Here is an 18,144-nt window from a genome sequence, read left to right as displayed (position 1 = left end):
GGTACTCCAATTGGCCAATGGCGTTTAGAGCAGAAAATGGTGTAGATGGTCTTGTCAGGCGCCTCAGGGAAGTGTTTGTGACCTTTGGAGTACCTGAAGAGTTAACCTCAGATGGAGGGCCCCAGTTCACAGCTGGAAAGACGCAGGAATTCCTTCGCTCATGGGGTGTACACCACCGTCTTACCTCAGTCGCCAACACTCACGCCAACTGCAGAGCTGATATAGGTGTAAAGACTGTCAAGCGCATGCTGATGGACAATACATCTGCAAGTGGGTCTATTGATGTAGACAAGTTCCAGCGCGCCATGCTCATCTATCAGAATTCAATCGTCCCGGAGACTAAGGCATCTCCGGCTCTCATAGTCTTCGGAAGACCTATCCGTGACCCTATCCCCATCCCCATGGGTCAGTACTGCCCTCATCTGACATGGACAGAGACCCTTATCAACAGAGAAAAGGCTCTTACAAAGCGACACTCCCGAGAGCATGAGAAATGGAGGGAACACACTCGATCCTTGCTTCCTCTTCGTATCGGGGATCATGTCTACTTACAGAACCTGATAGGCAATCATCCAAAGCGCTAGGAAAGGACAGGCACCATCGTAGAGGTCAGGCAGTTCCACCAATATGTCGTGAAGATAGATGTCCCTGGGAGACTAACTCTGCGAAACCGCCAGCATCTTCGTAAGTTCACCCCCTTTAAAGCAGTCTCACATGAAAATATCATTGAGTCCCTCAGCCCCATCATCAGGGATGTGGTCATCCACTCAAACGGATTAGGAAAACCTACCATTAACGTTCCAGCAAGGAACCCTGAATCAGCATCAGGTGAGGAAGATAAGTGCCTTGGCGCGCCCGCAAGCCCTGGCCCATCGCCTGAGAGAGCCGTAGACACGGCGACACCGACAGCTGGAGACCCTGCACATACATATTGGTCTTCCCATGCAGAATGTAGACGCCACGCATACGGCCTCTCCACAGCTTCATATACCTGCCATACACACAACTCCCAAGAAGCCTCCCATGGCTTTGCGCCGACTGGCATCGCACAATGCCCCCGGTATCGCTGAGACTCAACCAGGCAACAGGTCGCGCAGCCGGCGCTCCCAGCACTAGTAAAATTCACTGATACCTGTAATGTGTAAATAGTTGAAACAGATTTTCTTCAGAATTTTTTGTCATGCCCGCAAAAAACTCGCCGTGGGTGAGGGAGATAGATAGTATTGTACTTGTACCCCTCATATTAACTGCTCACACCCCTTTCTATTGTTCCAGAGTGTAACCAGCAGCGCATTCTTTTCCACGTCATTTTCCATAATTTCATATGAACTTGGGGGGAGCGGGATATCTGTTGGACCAAATGAAGCTGTGGTCATCTTGTAAATATTCTACATAATAATACATATATTGGAATGGGACATACCATTTTGTTAAAGTTAAGTGGAATCTAGTCATCAGTTAACATCAGAAATTTGGTCGTCGCTACTCATGTTGTGGAAAAGAAAGCAGCGCATTCTTAGGAGCCGGAAGGAATTGGTAACCTGAAGATTGTCGAGTCCCTCCTCTCAAGACTATTAGACCTACTGCTCAGTAGAGGCCTGCACCTTCACTTGCCTACTAGTTCCTTTCCCCTGTCTGCTCATATGAAGGTGTGTCTACTCATCTAGTTCTACTTTTAAATTCTTCAAGCTCATTTATTCCATGCATAGTAGATCACGTGTTTCTCTTTTCTGTTTTTAACATCCTAAAATTACTAAAGGAATGGAAAATTTGTTCTTTCAATTATAATGTCATATTAAGTGAGCACGTTATGGGACTGTAGTCGCTGAGTGGAGTACTTATTTGCGCTGTGTGCTTCTCCTTTTTGTCATCCATTCTGGCACTTCTGCTTCATGGATATTTTCAGGTTTTTAATTAGCCTTTCATGTGTCGTCGTGAATATTTTGAATCAGTATGTGTATTCCATCGTAGGCTGGTGCTTTCCAGTTAGTCATTTTTTGTAGGTTGTATTGAGGGTTATTTTTAACTGATTTCATTCTCTATACCGTCTTCAACTTGCTTTAACTATTTTTTCATGCCTTTCATTTTTATTTTTTCATGCAAGGGTGCATTTCTAGTATTTCCGATACCAGTAGAGTTTTGTTCCTGTCGTGTCCGGTCGTTCTATTTTTGTTTTCTCTCATTTTACATTTTCATAGAATTGATTTTCTTTGTTCTGTTTTGCATCTGTATCGTCTTTATCTACCTTCTTTTGTTGTAATTTTTAATTCACTTCTTCCTGTTTCTTGTTTAGCCCAATAAATAAGTTACTTGCCTATATCTGCAAGTCAAATTTCACTTTTCTATCCTCTAATAATAAACGCTTTAATATTGTTTATCGTTTTAATTTCTTTTTAAAGTTTGTAGATCTGGGTTATCTGTCTGAATTTTCATGTCGATTTTGTCGGTTCATTTTTCTCGGACTTTTTTCTACGTTAAACTTCATACTTATTGTCTTGGCACCTATGTAGATTAAAGTTTGTAAGTCCGTAATAGTATCTTGTTAGGATGTATGGTACAATCTTGTTTACTTTCTCTGTTTCTGTTTTTAATTTCTTTTGTATGATGTTTTCCACTTCAGTTTCTTCATCTTCGTTTAGTTCCGTTGTTTTATAGATGTGTTTACTGTGTTTGAGTTTTGCAGGCTTTCTATATATGAGATTTCAATGTGATGTGTTTCATGAATGTTTATCATTTGTTTTATTTCCATTAGTGCACTATTTGAATACCAGTCTTTACTGAGAATACATTTCGCTCGGTCTGCAATTCTTTGTTTCACTGTATGGTAATAACTGGACATGTCTCACAAGCATTTCATCTGTGTCCGATATCCTTGAACTTTGCATTACCAGTCTATTCTCTTTTTTTTGTTCATTTCTTCTTCCTGGCTTTTGGTCTATGTTGGGTTATTTGATCTGTATTATTTTGATATCTGTATTATTTTGATATCTGTATTATTTTGGTATCTGAAATTAGAGGTGTTACTTACCTGTTTTGTGTCTGTGAAATTCTTGTTTCTGAAATTAGACGAGCTTTTTCTTTTACACAGTAATCACCACTTATCAAGGCCCGGAAGCCACTCAGGGATAAGGGTTATTGCAAGTACATTACGTTAGTGTGGAGATTTGATGAAGTGTTTACTTAAGGGGGCGGTTCATTAGGAATTTGTTAACATTGGACTTGAAGACATCCAAGTTGTAGTCCGGTGGGAAGCAGGCAGACGGAACAGAGTTCCACAGGTGTGCAGTTCCAAGAAAGAAGCTTTGTTCATGGAATCCACGTTTTGATTTAGGCACAGATAAAGAGTGGGGGAAATTTTTCACAGTGGATTCGGCTAGACGGGTGTTTTTCGTGAAAGATTGGCGAGGGGGGACCAGAGATTGGAGTTCAAACGAGCACCTATTATGGAAATAACGATAAAACAAGGATAGGCTCGCAACGTCTCCACTATGGGAGAGAGGTTGCAGGGTAGAGAAAAGGGCATCCCCCACTCTCCCGGTCACCTAGGGAGCACCAGCCAATTATGACACTCAGATCTTTCTTCTGGGTCACACTTTGTGTTTTATGTGTCATAATCAGTTCAAGCTGTGGTGTTCATAGCAACACCAGGACCAGAATTGTTTTAGCTGTGGTTCTGTCACACAGATAGTGTTTACCGCCCATCTAGATGTGATGCAAGCTGCACTATCACATGTACATAAAAGACATTAACAGTGCACAAAATACCTAAGTATATGCTCTTAGTATAAGTTTTAATATATTTCTTTGAAGATACATCCCTCTCCGAGTACTGTCAATAATCTACAGGAACACAGCCATTGTTTTCTTCCCTAAACTTTCAGATATAGCATAAGAACTACTAAACTACTATCGCTTTGTCCAAGTTAATATCAAAGCCAAAACATGGATATTAGGTGTTGGCAAACCGTTTACGTTTTTATATATATTTGTACGGGTGTGGGAGGGGAAGATCAGCATGCATTTTCATCATTTTTTCTCATGCTCAAAGTCCTAGAATTATCGATAACAGGTATGATTTAAAATGTCTTAGAGAAATACAAATTTAGAATACGATGGAAATTCGATAAGAAATATAAATTAATCTTCTACAAGACCACATACCTTGTTTTCTTTTCGAAACTTTCAGATTCAGCATAAGAACTATTGAACTACTGTCACTTTGCTCAAGTTGGTATTAAAACTATATATGGACTTTACGTGTTGGCAAACTCTTTATCGTTTACAATTTATTTGTAATTCTGGAACAATTCGGTTTTGAAACATTTAAAAATGATTACGGTTATGAATTTTTAAAAATTTCTACATAATGACTATGTTTATAGATATATACTAGCAAACCGCCCGGCATTGCTCGGTCGTAAAATACGTATAAATATTATATTTTAATTAATACAGAATTCTTCTGATTATAAACGGAATTACTATACGTATAAACCGTAACGTTAAATTCCTTAAAAAGAATGAAGTAAAAAAACAAACAAACAAACAAACAAACCGGAACATCTACATGTTAGTATTATATTCTTTCTAAACAGTTCACTTCTTGTATGTAAATGAAAAATACTTGAGCTGAGATCGAAATCAAAACCATGAAGGCAGTGGCTTAAGTACTATAATCATTAGGTCAGCTTGACACGGTCTTCAAAAAGTGTCTTATTCTTAACATAAAGTATCTGTCATCTGAACGACTTGCGCATGCGCATTCGTGTTTTGACAAACAGAAAAAATCTCACGACCTTCACATCCCGATTTTTCAATTTTAGCAACCCTTTTTCCGGATGGAAACGAATTTAAAATTTGTCCACACGTCATATACCAACTTTCAAGTCTGTAGCTAAAATAATTCGTTGAGTATATACGCTGTCCTCACCCCCGCCCCCCACACGCACACATCTTCTCACATATATATTTACTAGAAGATGTACCTAGCGTTGCCTGGTATTGAACGTAACGTTAAATTCCTTAAAAAATGAACTAAAAAAAAACCCAGAAAGAAACCAAGATATGTGTCTGCGAATATTATGTTTTTTTTCTAAACAGTTCTATTTTCGCAAGTAAAAAAAATATTCGAGCAGTAAATCAAGTACGATTATCATAAAACCAACTTAACTCGATATTTTAACATTGTTTTACAACCAACTTATTCTTAATATAAAGTGAACGATTCGCGCATGCGCAATCGTGAAACAGTTAACAAACAGATAAAAATATGATGACCTCTAAGTAAACATTTTTCGATTTTAACCATTTAGCAGCCACTTTTTTTCCAGATGAAAACAAATTAAACAGTTTTCCACGTATCTAAATGCCTTATATATAAAATCTCAAGTCTGTAGATAAAAAATTCTAGTACATATGTCGAGAAGTGTCCACACACACATTCTCATATATATATATATATATATATATATATATATATATATATATATATATATATATATATATATAAAGTGGTAGCGTTTGTGGGTTGGTGTGTGTGTGTCTGTGTGTACAACTCTTCTACAACGCATATTACTAGACCGATCATGACCAAACCTGACATGATGATGAGCTCCGACCTTAGAATAGTGGACAGCATTTTACAAGGTAGTTATAAAATATTCCACCTAGAGATGGTGAAGAACCCCAACTTTGTGTCCACCATCCATAGTTTTTTTTCCATAGGCATCACCACATTATCAAGGCCAAGAGGCCACTCAAGGATAAGGGTTAAAGAGTGTACAGGTTTGGGAATTTATGAAAATCCCCACCAAATATTACCTTAACTTTTGACCTTGAAAACTTTAACATTACGTTTAATACCAGGCAATACCGGGTATATCTGCTAATATATATATATATATATATATATATATATATATATATATATATATATATATATATAGACACACACAGAGACACATACACTTTTTTTTACATAGGAGTTACCACTTATCAAGGCCCTGACGCCACTCGAAGATAAGGGTTATTGAGTGTACAGTAATCAATGGGACAATATCGTAATAGTCGCTATTAATGGATTTTGGTGGGTTGGATTACTTAAGGGAGCGGTTCATCAAGAATTTGTTTCTATTGGACTTGAAGACAACCAAGTTGTAGTCAGCTGGGAAACAGGCAAACGGAAAAGAGTTCTTCAAGTGTGCATTTCTAAGAGAGAAGCATTGTTCACTGAATCTACGTTTTGATTTAGGCACAGTTAAAGAGTGGAGAAAGTTATTGAAAGTGGTTTCAGTTAGACGGGTGTTTTTTGAAAAAGATTGGCGAGGGGGGACCAGAGATTAAAGCTCAGATGAGCACTTGCCGTGAAAACGATAAAACAAAAACAGGCTCGCAACGTCCCTTCTGTGGGAAAGAGGTTGCAGGGAAAAGGGCACCCCCACTAAGTTACGAATTCTATTTTGTACTCTGTCAAGGCAGGATAAGCTGCTTCTAGCAGCTCCTGCCCAGATGTGGTAACAATACCCCATCCCTGGACGTACTTGGTTTTTATATAGATAGAGAATTGCATCAGCAGTGAGATATCTATTGGAGCGGTAGAAAGATCCCACCATTCTTCCAGCGACCTAGGCGACAGATCAGATGTACGTGTTCTATGCTGGCAGCCCGCCCGGCGTTGCCTGGTTGTAAACTACGCATGTATATTAGATTTTCTTTCATGCAGAAACTGAGACATGTGCATGGTATATAATGTTTTTTTCTAAACATTTCACTTCTTGTAAGTAAATAAAAAATACTGGAGCTGAGATCGAGCCAAAACCTTTAGACAGAGTGTCAAGTACGATAACGATTAGGCCAGCTTGACATGATCTTTAAATAATGCTTTCAAACCTACTTATTCTTTATATAAGGGATCTCTCATGGGAACGATTGACGCATGCGCATTCGTGAAACAGTTGTCAAACAGATAAAAATCCGATAACCCCCACGTACCACTTTTCAATTTTCACCTCTTAGCAGATCTTTTTCCCCGGATGAAAACGGATTAAAAGTTTTCCATATGTCTGATTACCCGATAGATCAAATCATTAGATCAAACCTTTGAGTATATAGGTTGAGAATCGTCATCACAGACGCATTTTCACTCTTGTAGATATATAGATATATGTATATATATATCGGAATTTTATATGGGTTGTAAGAACTTTTCTTAAACAGTAAACGCATTCTCCTCAATAGTACGTCTCTGTAATTTTTCACTTATTTCTCTCTCTCTTTCTCTCTCTCTCTCTCTCTCTCTCTCTCTATATATATATATATATATATATATATATATATATATACATACACACACACACACACACACACACACACACACACATATATATATATATATATATATATATATATATATATATATATATGGCAGTTAAACTACACAATATTCCGCATTTCATCCACGCTAGGATTCGTCAGGTTCAGGCATAATATATATATTTTTATAACTTACTATCTAGCTCTACCTACGTATTGAGCACTGTTGAAGTAAATACTTAAAGTTTACGCATAAAATTATACTTTCGTATATTAATTCATGTGATTAAATGAAGTGGTCATATATATATATATATATAATATTTTCATATTCAACATATTCATATCGCTCTGTCTAAACATTGAGCACTCTTTGGTAGACACATTGTGGTTTTTTGTTTTTGTTTAAAAACTAAACAATACTACCAATAATATATATATATACATATATATATATATATATATATATATATTACACATAATTTTTTTTTACTATTTAAATTTCGATTTTGACTAGATGATTTTTAATTTGTTAATATTATACTATGTTATAACGTATTTAAATGTCTGGAAAAAAATAATTCGTTCGATCAAGGCGACTGCTAACATGAAACATTTTAAATATTCACAATTAATTTTACATGAGAATGAGGATAAAGAGAAGAGAAAAAGTACAAAAATAAAATAAAATGAAAAAAAAATTGAAAAACCTACCTAGGTTTGACAGCGAGTATTTGTCTATCTCCTTTTGTCTTCTTGCGAATTTTCCCGCCAAATTTCTTTCGCTTTTGATATAGCAATATTGCAGGAGTATTCCAATTATTTTCTTCCGATACATTATTATTATAAAATGTATTTAATTCGTTATGAACATTACTATTTTAGAAATGATCGTTATATGGCTGGCCATCATTCATTGCAGAATGTACATTCACAAAACTCATCCGCCGTCGGGGAGAGAGTAGCGTCATTTATGAGAAGTCTGTGGAATCAGCTAGTCGACTTTAACTGTTCAGTTTTGCAATAACGTTCCATTCTCATCAGTTCAAATGATACTTTTGTTCGCAAGCAAAACGTAACATAAAAAGAGCTCAAACGAAAAAAAAAGTATTAGTAAAACTGCTCTTTCGAGACGTCACTAATTCACTTTTAAGAGACATTCTTTCTCTACAATTTAGCCATAAAAAATTTTAAGTTCATTCCAAATGGAAATGAGAACGAGTAATTAATTTTCTTAATAATGTTTTGTACCTGTCCATGTTCATCTTTCATTTATGCTCACTGTCAGAAACGAAGAATTCAAAGTGATCGGCGGTTTTATGATGATAATAAATGTGATAAATGTTCGATTCAAATGTCAAAATTCAATTGAATTCTATCGCTGAAGATAATCCTTCGAATATTAACAGTAAAAGAAAATCGTTTTTCTTTAAAATACTGTTAATCAATTGAAAATGCTCAACATTTACAATTTTTACCGTTGTCTTTTTTTCTTGATTCTCACAGAAAATGGCGTCTTCAATACAGTGCACATGAAAAAACCTACAAACTCTACAAAAATCTAGACTACACGTTTTTTTTTTTATTTTCGTCTATGTAATTATATATGACCTGATCTGCTACGGATGAGCTGCCATCGTATAATTATTTTAACAAACATTTTAAAATGAACGTATACCATTAAACATCACACCAAACGTTCTTAGTTAAGAATATACACACAAATGGACGTCATATGTATGTTTCTAATAATTATGGCACAGATTAATTGCTAAAATATGACCTTTCAGTAAATCACTTTTGCGCGAAATTGTAAAATATTGAATAATCGTCTTCCAGATAAAATTCGTCCAAAATAGAGGTAGGTAAATATCTGCCACACGTGAAAGCTAACAGTTGGCGGGTAATGAAACAAAAAGCATATACATAATTTTGTGTAAAATATTGAAAAAGCAGAGGACCACTCAGATGGACTTCAAATGTGTAATTATCACGCCAGGTACGAGTTATTCGTATGGGTGTTTGGTGATAATAAATAAATATGCAACAGGAAATGTCAGAAGCAAACAAATGCAAGAAGACATAAAAGGATAGCAAAGACGACTAGTAGCCGACGATTCATTCGTTTCTAAGAAGAGATGGTAAAATGCAGTAGATATTGGATTTTCATCTTGAACACTTATAGCACTTATATCATACGACGTTGTGAAAAGATAAAAAGCCAGAAAAATGGAAAATGCAACCGAACACGGAAAAGAAACAACAATATCGTTTCTGAATTCCCCTTCTGATATCCCTCTCATAAATCCCTTTACTGATATTTTATCATCTTAGACAAAAAGGATGCAGATGGGCTGAGATCATGATAGGCATTTATTTAACACAAGACAGGGATAGATATCAGTGATTTGTTGGAAAAGAAGTGGTTGCTAGCCACTAGCCTTCATCCGCCTTAATAATCAGGGTTGGACATGTATTACTCTCGCTGAAAAGGCCCTAATTCTAATTTGTGAAATAGCAACTAGTATTCAAGATAAAGTAGTTATTTCATTTTGGCATCAAATTATGAAAACAGCATTAAAATGCCGTAAAATAACTTAAACAAACTAACCACTCTTTACAAACAAACGGAAATAGAAACAATTGAATTGTAGATTCCTTTATTTCATCAATAAAATTATAGTCATGCTGTGTTTCCTCGTTGTTTTTAATGTTACATGGCATAAGAGGAAAATGTTAGGCCAAATAAATTCATTTTTATTTCGGAAAACGGAAGCATCTCAATTTTAATGAAAGAACTTTCAAAGATAAAACCTAAAAAACAAACACAACACAAAACAATGCATTCGACACATTTTGAAAAGCGACATGAAATATGCATTAAAACAAAAACATTTTATTTCATATGTGACGCTTTACATTTTCCTTCCAAACATTTAAAACTTCATTTTATCGTATGAATAAAAAAATTATTGTATCGGAAGCTATTTATATGTATTATTGTGAGACCGAGACTTACCTGCATCATAGACTCTTCCAATACTATATTACGATGTGAGATAACACTTTCAATAGACAGTATCATAATACTGTAGAAATGCTAGTAGTGCGTAGCGGGCACGACTATCCATATTGAACACAACTTAATATTTATTACCCATATTGAACACCGCTTCATATTATCTCCCATATTGAACACCACTTCATATTATCTCCCCACACTGAACATCACTTCATATTGATTACCAATATTAGACACCACTTTATATTGATTACCCATATTGAACACCACTTCATATTGACTGCCATATTTAACACAACATCATATTGACTACCCATATTGAACACCACTTCATATTGACTACGTATATTGAACACTACTTCATATTGACCTCCCCCATATTAAACACTACTTCATATTGACTACCCATATTTAACACAACATCATATTGACTACGCATATTGAACACCACTTCATATTAACTACCCATATTGAACACCACTTCATATTGACTACGTATATTGAACACTACTTCATATTGACCTCCCCCATATTTAACACTACTTCATATTGACTACCCATATTGAACACCACTTCATATTGACTACGCATATTGAACACCACTTCATATTGACCCCCCCATATTTAACACTACTTCATATTGGCTGGCCATATTTAACACCACTTTATATTGCCTACCCATATTGAACACCACTTCATATTGACTACCCATAATAAAAAACACTTTATGTAAGCTCCACCTACCTTTTATCATATACTTGTGACTTTTTGTTAATATATCTTTTTTACACCGAGGAGTCCCAGGGAATTAAAATGGTTGCAAAAATATCTGGCAGAAAATTTCGTCCATTGTTTTGCTATATTTACGATTTAACTGCATATTTACGATACATTTTCGATTGTTTTGTTTCACTGTATATTTATCGAATTCAGTCATTTTAGTAAAATTTCACTGCTTCAAGTTCTTAATCTTTTCAAATATTTATTATAATATAAATTAGCGAAAATTCTCGCGTAATATAAATACAAAACTACCGTAGATTTCTCTGTCTTTAAATATTTTTTATTTATTTCTGCGTCGTTCACTAACACGCATACACATAAGTTCACAGATACACATACTAACAACGTAATGACAAACGAGGTATGTTTCAGTTTGGCACAATACTATCGTGTGGTTTGTGTGGTTTACGTTCACATCGGATGTTCATAAAACACCCATTTGATGTATGCTAAGGTTATATTGCGATGCGATTTGCAATAAAATTATGATTGTCGTTAGGCTGTATTCTTCTGTAACGACCTATTGAGAGGAAATGGCATGTTTATCCTTTGGGAAAGCCACTGCCAAATAGGTATTATTTTCTGTTAAAGCATCTATTTCGTTTTTCATTGCTATTTTCCATTGCTGACAATGTGCTGAATTAATTGCTTCGTTAAAACTTTGTAGCGTATTATCCATGGAATAGCAATAGTCGATTTGATAATCTTCCAAATTGTCGACTACAAAAAATTGGGTCGTCTTCTACTTCTTTTTGGGTAACGTTTTGATGAATTTTGGATTTTATCATCAGCATCATCGCTGTCATCATTATTAATACTATTGTCCTCGTCAACAGCGACTTCATTGTCGTCATTTGTCTTATGAATTTGAGGAAATATTAATTCATCTTCTTCATATGATGGTTTTCGTCTTTGAAATTAAACGTGTCTGTGAATTTTACACATCGGGTTCTTTTTATTTTATTTTTCTCTGGAAAATATACTAAGTAGGCTGGGCTGTTTTCATCGTGCCCAAGGAATATATCGCGACGTCTTGATATTTAATTTGCTTTTCTTATCTAGAAAGTTGAACCAAATACATGCATTCCGCTTAAATTTGGTTTTCTACCGCAGAAAGCTTCATATGGGGGTTTAGATAATCTTTTGTTAAATGCGGCAACCATTAGAGGATTTTGTGATGTTTTGATTCAATGAGTAAACATCTTGCCATTTCCAAAAGTTCAGTTTTCGTGATGTTAATTAGGGGCCGATTTATCATGTTTGATACGATGGTTAATTAATAAAACTTCTAAAGTCTTTATTACTGAATTTGGTACCACTGTCTGAGCCAATACACTTTACTGCATCATAAGGGGCCATATCAGCTCAATATTATTAAGCAAGGTACCAGCTTTGTTCTTTAAAAAATAGACCATTATTAAAACAGAATAATCGCCTACAAAATGTAATGAATACCTGAAGTTTTCTCTGCCCATCGGTTCCACAGGACCATTCAAGTCACAATGTACCAGTTATGGGACTTTTCTGGCATCTTGTCTGGCATCTTGTATTGGTACATTGCCATTTTTCTTGTATACAAACGCCGTAGTTTGTAAAGTTATTTTTAAAGTTTTTATTTTCATTCCGTCAATCAGATTCGGCAACTGTTTGATATCCGGAAGATTGCAGTGCATAAAAATTTTATGCCATGTCTATAAATCGTGCTTTTTAATGGGACTACACGTTTAAATAATATAGTTTTTCATTTTCTTTAATATCGAATACAGTTCCATTCGAGTACACCAGTTTTGATTTATTTGGGCTAAAGTTTATATTTGCACCGTGTTGAGTGGCAGCTTGTACAAAAATATATTTTGTTTAAATTTTGGGATTAGAAGAATGTTTTCCAAAATGCAGAAACCAAGTTCACCTTTATTGTTCCTTAGCGAGGTTTTAATATCGCCTCTCTTCAAAATGATATCGTTCACTCGACTGCTGTCGGCTAGATCTACAAAGTTACTCTGAGTGTTAAAGTATGGATCAAAATTCATAACATCTGATTCCTTCGTAATTACATGTGCCGTTGCATCCCAAGCAACAAGAAGGTTGTTACTGCTTGTCGAAGAGTCAAACGTACATAAAAATAAAAATGTATGTTCGCTAACGGAGCTCCTCACATTTTTAATGGAGTCCCCTTTGCAATTCTTGTATCCACGTTGAAAAATCGTGTGATTGGATCGCTCACAATTATAGCAAATAATGTTCTTCCCTTTTTTAGCAGAAAAATTGTTTTTGGAAAAGTTGCGTTTTTTATTCGAGGTAAAGGTATAATTTAATTTTGGTGTTTTAAGTGGGCATTTTAAAATTTTATGATATTTTAGATTTGTAGATTCGTTTTTGTCAGTGATCATTTTCTCAGTTTCTTAATAACTCGTAACTTGAATTGACTAAATATCATGGGTTCATCTTTCTGAGTTATAACGGTTATAAACGGCTTTAAATCACTCGGCAATCTTTTAAGGGCTATGGAGATCAACAGACTGCCGCTAATAACTTCGCCAAACATATTAAATGGCTTTGCGGTTGTTTCTGGCCTTAAAATATTATCTGTAATCGTCTTGCCTCTCGTACGTTTTAAAGATGTCAGTTTATAAAGAGATAATTTTGGGTTTTCCTTTCAATAAACAATGCTTTCTTAATATATTCAATGCTTTGCAGCCATCGTTCAAGGCTTCTCGCATTACCAGAGATAGACTTCTGTCATCTAAGCACTGCACTAATTCCGCAAAGACGGTTGCGTTCTTTTCAATAAACTTCGGGTCGTTTCTTTTTTCAGGTTGTTCCTGAATTACCTTGTGTAACTTTTGGATTCGAAAATATCCTAAAAAGTTTATTTGCCACAATTCGAATTTTGATTCTGATCCATCGAAGTACAGTATCCGTAACCTCTTGAATTGGACGCCATGTTTAATTTCAGAGGAGTTTCCGTGAGTAGTTCTTCTACACGAGTCTTGGAGATGAAGAATTCTCGGTGGTCAGCTGTTCTGTACAGGTTCTTGACTTTATAAGGTTACAATCAAAGACCAAAATCCTTTTCGTGTTGACACGATAAAATTATGTGCTGGGATGCTAAAAAGACTTAATTTCCTATCAATAGCGATTTTAAATAGAATCTCCCAACTTTGGGGGAGCATATATATAAAAAATACTGCAGCATAAATATATTTAAGGACGCCAGAAATACATGACAGATGCAAAATGCAACTGTTCAATTTCAACGTGTTTTTGTAATACGTTTCGTTGTCCCATAAGTGGACAATTTCATCGTCGTGTAAAATCTTAGTAATTTCATAAAAGACAAGATTTTTCTTTCGAGTTAGTTTGTAAAAAAGGCCTGTAATATTAGGTTATTTAATGGCGCGTTTAGCCATTTTAGCAACAATCAGGCATGAGTTTAATCGTTAATATCTTTGCGTAGTTATTCATGACGCACATTTACCAGACGAGGATCAGCAGATAAAATAACATTGATTTTAAGTTTAAATGTCTTTTCTACCGATTTGGTGACCCACCTTCCTTAATTCTAATCTTTAATAAATAATAATAATGTTCCTACGTTACTCACCCTATTGTCTAGAATATATATATATATATATATATATATATATATATATATATATATATATATATATATATATGAAGCCCATGTCCTTACGTAGAAATTATATAGCAAGTCCCAGTCTCACAAATGGTTCACCTTGAATCATGCAACTGTTATTGTTAGAAACAGCAAACATTCTGCCAATTAAACCAAAATTTACAGGAATTTGTGTTCATTGCAATATTGTAATTGCTGTAGTTAAGAAAAACAACAGCGAGATGATCAGAAAAGGCATTGAGTCACAGAAACTAGGATCTTGCGATTTCTGGAAAATCTAGAATAGGCAATCAAATATTACCTTGTCATTACACCGCAATAATGTCGATTTCTCGGGAACTGACGTGGTTGAACTGATTGCCCAAGGTTTTTTCTTAAACTCTACCTAAGACTCTACTACCAAATTCCCTCCCAAATTTCATGTTGCCAAGTGAAGCCACACCTAATGACTTGGTCATCATCTCTTACTATGTCTGGAATCACATAAAATACACCTTCACTTTGATACTTTCAAAGTATCATCATAGTAATAGTATAAAAACGCGAGAGTCAAACAACATGATTCAGAAAACGTCGGAAAATATCATAAATGTTCAATTTATACCAAAAATTATTTATTTAGAATATGATTGTAAAAAGATTTACATTATTAAAATGTATATACATAAGATATTTTAAAGCTTTGAAAGTTTTTAATCTCTTTTAAAGATCTGTTAGCTTCAGCTCTAAGTTGAAGATATTATCTAAAATCGGTACCATTCTAATGTTTTAGATTTCAAGGAATTTGATCCATACTCATTAAACACCAAATAAGAAAGAATCACTGAATTTTACGTTGCAATATATTGATAAACCAAACCTTAAAACCAATATTTTTAAAAAGTTCTCGATACAGAATAGAGCTTTATAAAGGTACTTTATACAAATCTAGTCCAAGCTATGCCAATTAGCACGTGTGTTTCTGCAGGTGCACGTCTACACAGTTGGAAAAATACTTAATGTTCAAAAAGAAATCAGAGTAAATAGATATCTGGCCTAGCAACTTTAACCTCTTTATAAGGCCACAGAAACTGCGGTGTTAAGCCTGTTATTTATTATTATCACTGACCAACGAAAATGAAGCCACCCCTTTCCATATATGCTTACATATTAGAGAACCATAGATACCAATCACATAATGCATAAGCAACAGCTATGTACACATACGTTTCATAATATGCACACACCATTCTCCACTAACTCTACATGTTCAGAGAGTATGTACTCTCAAATACATACGTTTTGACTCAATACAACTTGAATGACCCAACGCACGATGTCGTCGGCTAGACATACATGAAACAAACATATATACATATAGCTGTATATTAAATATTTACATACACAGATTACAAATCGCAATTATAGTTATTACGCGGGCAATTATACGTCTGAGAGTACATTTATAGATATAAATCGTATTTACAAAAAAAGAGACGAATTTGAACTTTCATATCTCATATTAAACAGTTATTTTAATAACTTATTAACACAGTTTTGATTTTCTATTCACTGTAATTAACTCGGGTTTAATTGATAACTTCATATCCTAACCGGGTGATTAGAAAATTCAACCGGTATTTGATGAAACTATGATCTGACATTTACACCTATAATAAAATGATCCCAATTTCAAGATAACTTAATAGATAAGGACACATTATTTGATAAAAGAGCAATTGGCCTACCAATGCATTAAAATAGTGGATATTGAACACATATCATTAAATATACTATTCAATCCATAGCAATTAGCGTGCAAATATGTTGACTGAAGATTCTATTATTTGCGTAGGCTTGACTAATATATATATATATATATATATATATATATATATATATATATATATATATATATATATATATATATATATTGAAATTTAGCTCTAGTTAAATTGTTTGGTAAAGGAAATGTGAGTTTACAAAGTCAGTTAAATAAATCCTAAATAAGTCGCATCCTGTTCATAACCTTAGAAGCGTGACTGAAAATAAAAGAGGGAGCGGGAATCAAACAAAATGAGAAAGTAATATACCAGAACTTCGTAAGAAATTGGTCTCTTGGTGTGATAACTACAAATTAAGGCTAACGAGAATAATTAAATAGTATCTTTTCAGACGTGACACAATTCTAAAACTTAGGAATATTTTAACATGTATTTTGTGGAATTAAAATATATAAACTGTTGATCAACTTAGTTTTTATACTACTACTACTACTACTACTACTACTACTACTACTACTACTACTACTAATAATAATAATAATAATAATAATACCACTGCTACAATATAAATAAACATATATATATAATTGGATTTATTTCTGTTTAATTAATCATTACCTAATAAGGATTAAATCTGTGTTGCTTAAAATGGTCACTAATAAGAAATCTGTAGATTTGAAAACAAAGTGTCATTCGTTTTCATCTTTTAAACTTTCCAAAGGATATATTTTTTTTATGTTTTAATATAAACTTTCATACACATTCTCCATATTTTTATACAATTGTAAAAAAAACAAAAAAAAACAGATTCAGTCAACATGAATGAACAAAAAAGTACTTACATCTACAGTTTTCACTGGGAACAGACGTTTAACTTAAAGAAAAAAGAAAAAAAAGGAAACAAGAATACAGATTCGTTAGAGTGAAACTGTTTGCATAGTTACCAAACAATGTATTGTATATACTGCAACAACGACAGCAACAGCACCCTTAAAAGAATTAGAAATAACAATATGGAGTAGAAATAGAATAAGACCTCTCCCCCCCCCAAAAAAAATCAAACGACACACGCACACACACACACGCACGCACACACACACACACACACACACACACACACACACACACACACACACACACACACACACACACTATCATGCTTTGTTGGTCAGCCGTCCGGTTCGCCGTTCAGTCTATGTGAGTTCATATTTGCTGGCTATCAGCCAAGCATAGGACCATTAGCGTTCCGTTGTCTGATTACGTCACGTTCCATCCGACTGATTCTTTTACTCATTTGTCCAACATATACACGTAGGCCCAGAGAGAGAAGAGAGTGAAAAACGGAGAGAGAGAGGGAGAGAGAGAGGGAGAGAAAGAGGGAGAGAGAGACAGAGAGACAGAGAGATATAAAGGGTGGAAAGAATAAGAATAAGATAGTGAAAGAGACAAACGTACAGGAAGAGATCGATAGAGAGGAAGAGAAACATAATAGGAGTCACATACACATAAGCCGAGGCAAATATAGATTTGAGAAAAAGAGAGAAAAAAGATAGAAACATACAGAGAAGGTGAGAGTATTTATGTTATTAGTTTTTCTTTTTCTACTCATTTCTCTCACTCTGTATGTA

At 34.6% G+C, this 18,144-nt stretch overlaps 1 protein-coding gene across 2 annotated transcripts in view; it reads right to left on the bottom strand.

Annotated features, from left to right (window-relative positions):
• The window catches only part of LOC145301615 (lipoxygenase homology domain-containing protein 1-like), a 272,867-nt gene extending 255,353 nt beyond the window's left edge, over positions 1-17,514 (bottom strand). Inside the window, exon 1 of one of the 2 annotated variants that reach the window (XM_080144629.1) lies at positions 17,359-17,514. The gene's annotated coding sequence lies outside the window, so the exon portion shown is untranslated. Of the gene's footprint in view, positions 1-8,025; positions 8,424-17,358 lie in introns of those variants that run through there. The other variant, XM_080144618.1, reaches the window with a different exon arrangement.
• Between the last annotated feature and the right edge of the window lie 630 nt (positions 17,515-18,144).

This window comes from Euprymna scolopes, chromosome 1 (assembly GCF_053919585.1).
Source record: "Euprymna scolopes isolate OS-2025 chromosome 1, ASM5391958v1, whole genome shotgun sequence".
Classification (NCBI taxonomy): Eukaryota; Metazoa; Mollusca; class Cephalopoda; order Sepiida; family Sepiolidae; genus Euprymna; species Euprymna scolopes.
This window is presented reverse-complemented; position numbering and strand designations above follow the sequence as displayed.